Raw genomic sequence first — 5520 nt, 5'->3', positions numbered from 1 at the left:
TAGCTACTGCTATGGACCCATAGTCCAGGGGTAGACTACTCACTCATCACTCCGGAGGCGACCATGGCGGTGTAGAGTCCTCCGGGAGATGATTCCCCTCTCCGGCGAGGTGCCGGAGGCGATCTCCGGGATCCCCCGAGATGGGATCGGCGGCGACGGCGTCTCGGTAATGTTTTCCGTATTGTGGCTCTCGATGCGGAAGTTTCGTCACGGAGGCTTTAAGTAGGCGGAAGGGCAAGTCGAGAGGGGCACGGGGGCCCCGGATGACGAGGCGGCGCGGCCAAGGGGGGCCGCGCCGCCCTAGGGTTTGGCTCCCCGTGGCCCCACTTCCTTTCATCTTCGGACTTCTGGAAGCTTCGTGAGAAAATAGGCCTCCGGGCTTTTATTTCGTCCAATTCCGAGAATATTTCTTTACTAGGATTTCTGAAACCAAAAACAGCGAGAACAAAGAATCGGCACTTCGGCATCTTGTTAATAGGTTAGTTCCGGAAAATGCACGAATATGACATAAAGTGTGCATAAAACATGTAGATAACATCAATAATGTGGCATGGAACACAAGAAATTATCGATACGTTGGAGACGTATCAGCATCCCCAAGCTTAGTTCTGCTCGTCCCGAGCAGGTAAAACGATAACAAAGATAATTTCTGGAGTGACATGCCATCATAAACTTGATCATACTATTTGTAAAGCATATGTAGTGAATGCAGTGATCAAAACAATGTGTATGACATGAGTAAACAAGTGAATCATAAAGCAAAGACTTTTCATGAATAGCACTTCAAGACAAGCATCAATAAGTCTTGCATAAGAGTTAACTCATAAAGCAATAATTCAAAGTAAAGGTATTGAAGCAACACAGAAGATTAAGTTTCAGCGGTTGCTTTCAACTTGTAACATGTATATCTCATGGATATTGTCAATGCAAAGCAATATAACAAATGCAATATGCAAATATGTAAGAATCAATGCACAGTTCACACAAGTGTTTGCTTCTTGAGGTGGAGAGAAATAGGTGAACTGACTCAACATTGAAAGTAAAAGAATGGTCCTCATAGAGGAAAAGCATCGATTGCTATATTTGTGCTAGAGCTTTGATTTTGAAAACATGAAACAATTTTGTCAACGGTAGTAATAAAGCATATGCATCATGTAAATTATATCTTATAAGTTGCAAGCCTCATGCATAGTGTACTAATAGTGCCCGCACCTTGTCCTAATTAGCTTGGACTACCTGGATTATCACCGCAATACATATGCTTTAACCAAGTTTCACAAAGGGGTACCTCTATGCCGCCTGTACAAAGGTCTAAGGAGAAAGCTCGCATTTGGATTTCTCGCTTTTGATTATTCTCAACTTAGACATCCATACCGGGACAACATAGACAACAGATAATGGACTCCTCTTTTAATGCTTTAAGCATTTGACAACAATTAATTCTTTTCTCATTAGAGATTTGAGGATATTTGTCCAAAACTGAAACTTCCACCATGAATCATGGCTTTAGTTAGCGGCCCAATGTTCTTCTCTCACAATATGCATGCTCAAACCATTCAACTCGGTGTAGATCGCCCTTACTTCGGACAAGACGAACATGCATAGCAACTCACATGAAATTCAACAATGAGTTGATGGCGTTCCCCGAGTAAACATGGTTATCGCACAACAAGCAACTTAATAAGAGATAAAGTGCATAATTACATATTCAATACCACAATAGTTTTTAAGCTATTTGTCCCATGAGCTATATATTGCAAAGGTAAATGATGGAATTTTAAAGGTAGCACTCAAGCAATTTACTTTGGAATGGCGGGAAAATACCATGTAGTAGGTAGGTATGGTGGACACAAATGGCATAGTGGTTGGCTCAAGTATTTTGGATGCATGAGAAGTATTCCCTCTCGATACAAGGTTTAGGCTAGCAAGGCTATTTGAAACAAACACAAGGATGAACGGTACAGCAAAACTCACATAAAAGACATATTGTAAACATTATAAGACTCTACACCGTCTTCCTTGTTGTTCAAACTCAATACTAGAAATTATCTAGACCTTAGAGAAACCAAATATGCAAACCAAATTTTAGCATGCTCTATGTATTTCTTCATTAATAGGTGCAAAGCATATGATGCAAGAGCTTAAACATGAGCACAACAATTGCCAAGTATCACATTACCCAAGACATTTATACCAATTACTACATGTATCATTTTCCAATTCCAACCATATAACAATTTAACGAAGGAGAAACTTCGCCATGAATACTATGAGTAGAAACCAAGGACATATTTGTCCATATGCTACAGCGGAGCGTGTATCTCTCCCATAAAGTGAATGCTAGGATCCATTTTATTCAAACAAAACAAAAACAAAAACAAACCGACGCTCCAAGAAAAAGCACATAAGATGTGGCCGAATAAAAATATAGTTTCAGGGGAGGAACTTGATAATTTGTCGATGAAGAAGGGGATGCCTTGGGCATCCCCAAGCTTAGACGCTTGAGTCTTCTTGATATATGCAGGGGTGAACCACCGGGTGCATCCCCAAGCTTAGAGCTTTCACTCTCCTTGATCATGTTGCATCATACTCCTCTCTTGATCCTTGAAAACTTCCTCCACACCAAACTCGAAACAACTCATTAGAGGGTTAGTGCACAATATAAATTGACATATTCAGAGGTGACACAATCATTCTTAACACTTCTGGACATTGCATAATGCTACTGGACATTAGTGGATCAAAGAGATTCATCCAACATAGCGAAAGAGGCAATGCGAAATAAAAGGCAGAATCTGTCAAAACAGAACAGTTCGTATTGACGAATTTTAAAATGGCACCAGACTTGCTCAAATGAAAATGCTCAAATTGAATGAAAGTTGCGTACATATCTGAGGATCATGCACGTAAATTGGCATAATTTTCTGAGCTTCCTGCAGGGCAGTGGGCTCAGATTCGTGACAGCAAAGAAATCTGGAACTGCGCAGTAATCCAAATCTAGTACTTACTTTTCTATCAACGGCTTAGCTTGGCACAACAAAACTCAAAACTAAGATAAGGAGAGGTTGCTACAGTAGTAAACAACTTCCAAGACACAAAATAAAAACAAAGTACTGTAGGTAAAAACATGGGTTGTCTCCCATAAGCGCTTTTCTTTAACGCCTTTCAGCTAGGCGTAGAAAGTGTATATCAAGTATTATCAAAGGGTGGTACTTCTACAGCGAGGTGTGGGCTCTTCTCAACCAGGCATATTATATTAGATACATAAGTTTTAGCATCTCCATTTTCATTAGTCTTAGGCGTGCTACTCTCATCAAACAAATTTTCAGGAACAAGCCAAGCATAATTATTTTCTAGTGCATCATTCATAGCTAGGAGCTTGCATGGTATTGGTGCTTTGATCTCCCCACCATCATCAATATTATTAGTGTATCTTATTCTATCCATATCCATCTTTTCAAGGAGACTAACAAAATTAGTAGGAGAACCAAGCATATTAAATTTAGCAAAGACCTTTCTAGCTTCTCTTGCTAGACCACCAAATTCTCTAAGAAGGGTTTCTAAAACAAAATCTTTCTTTTCCCCTTCTTCCATATCACCAAGTGTGAAAAACATATGTTGGATTATAGGATTGAGATTAACAAATTTGGTTTCCAACAAGCGAACTAAATGCGCAGCAACAATTTCATAAGTAGGCGCAAGGTCTACCAAGTGTCTATCTTCAAAATTTTCAATTGTACTAACATGGTTGAAGAATTCTTCTATGTTATTTCTCCCAACTATAGACCCACGTCCTACCGGTATGTTCTTTGTGGTAAAATTAAAAGGAAACATGATGAAATAAGTAAAGTAAATGCTAGTAACTAATTTTTTTGTGTTTTCAATATAGCAAACAAGATAGCAAATAAAGTAAAACTAGCAACTAATTTTTTTGTATTTTGATTTAGTGCAGCAAACAAAGTAGTAAATAAAACTAAGCAAGACAAAAACAAAGTAAAGAGATTGAGAAGTGGAGACTCCCCTTGCAGCGTGTCTTGATCTCCCGACAACGGCGCCGGAAAATATGCTTGATGGCGTGTATTTCACACGTTCGTTGGGCAACCCCAAGAGGAAGGTATGATGAGCACAAGCAGCAAGTTTTCCCTCGAGAAAGAAACCAAGGTTTATCGAACCAGGAGGAGCCAAGAAGCACGTTGAAGGTTGATGGCGGTGGGATGTAGTGCGGCGCAACACCGGAGATTCCGGCGCCAACGTGGAACCTGCACAACACAACCAAAGTACTTTGCCCCAACGAAACAGATGAGGTTGTCAATCTCACCGGCTTGCTGTAACAAAGGATTAACCGTATTGTGTGGAAGATGATTGTTTGCAGAGAAAACGAGTAAAAACAAGTATTGCAGTAGATTGTATTTCAAGTAAAGAGAATTGGACCGGGGTCCACAGTTCACTAGAGGTGTCTCTCCCATAAGACGAACAGCATGTTGGGTGAACAAATTACGGTTGGGCAATTGACAAATAAAGAGAGCATAACAATGCACATACATATCATGATGAGTATAGTGAGATTTAATTGGGCATTACGACAAAGTACATAGACCGCCATCCAACCGCATCTATGCCTAAAAAGTCCACCTTCGAGGTTATCATCCGAACCCCTCCAGTATTAAGTTGCAAGCAACGAGACAATTGCATTAAGTATGGTGCGTAATGTAATCAACAACTACATCCTTAGACATAGCATCAATGTTTTATCCCTAGTGGCAACAAGCACAACACAACCTTAGAACTTTTCATCATCGTCCTGAGTGTCAATGCGAGCATGAACCCACTATCGAGCATAAGTACTCCCTCTTGGAGTTAAAAGTAAAAACTTGTCCAGAGCCTCTACTAGAAACGGAGAGCATGCAAGATCATAAACAACACATAAGCATAACTTTGATAATCAACATAACAAGTATTCTCTATTCATCGGATCCCAACAAACGCAACATATAGAATTACAGATAGATGATCTTGATCATGATAGGCAGCTCACAAGATCCGACAATGATAGCACAATGGGGAGAAGACAACCATCTAGCTACTGCTATGGACCCATAGTCCAGGGGTAGACTACTCACTCATCACTCCGGAGGCGACCATGGCGGTGTAGAGTCCTCCGGGAGATGATTCCCCTCTCGGGCAGGGTGCCGGAGGCGATCTCCAGGATCCCCCGAGATGGGATCGGCGGCGACGGCGTCTCAGTAATGTTTTCCGTATCGTGGCTCTCGGTACTCGGAAGTTTCGTCACGGAGGCTTTAAGTAGGCGGAAGGGCAAGTCGAGAGGGGGCACAGGGGCCCCGGATGACGAGGCGGCGCGGCCAAGGGGGGGGGCCGCGCCGCCCTAGGGTTTGGCTCCCCCGTGGCCCCACTTCCTTTCATCTTCGGACTTCGGAAGCTTCGTGAGAAAATAGGCCTCCGGGCTTTTATTTCGTCCAATTCCGAGAATATTTCTTTACTAGGATTTCTGAAACCAAAAAC

This window comes from Lolium rigidum, chromosome 6, assembly GCF_022539505.1.
Source record: "Lolium rigidum isolate FL_2022 chromosome 6, APGP_CSIRO_Lrig_0.1, whole genome shotgun sequence".
Lineage (NCBI taxonomy): Eukaryota > Viridiplantae > Streptophyta > Magnoliopsida > Poales > Poaceae > Lolium > Lolium rigidum.
This window is presented reverse-complemented; position numbering follows the sequence as displayed.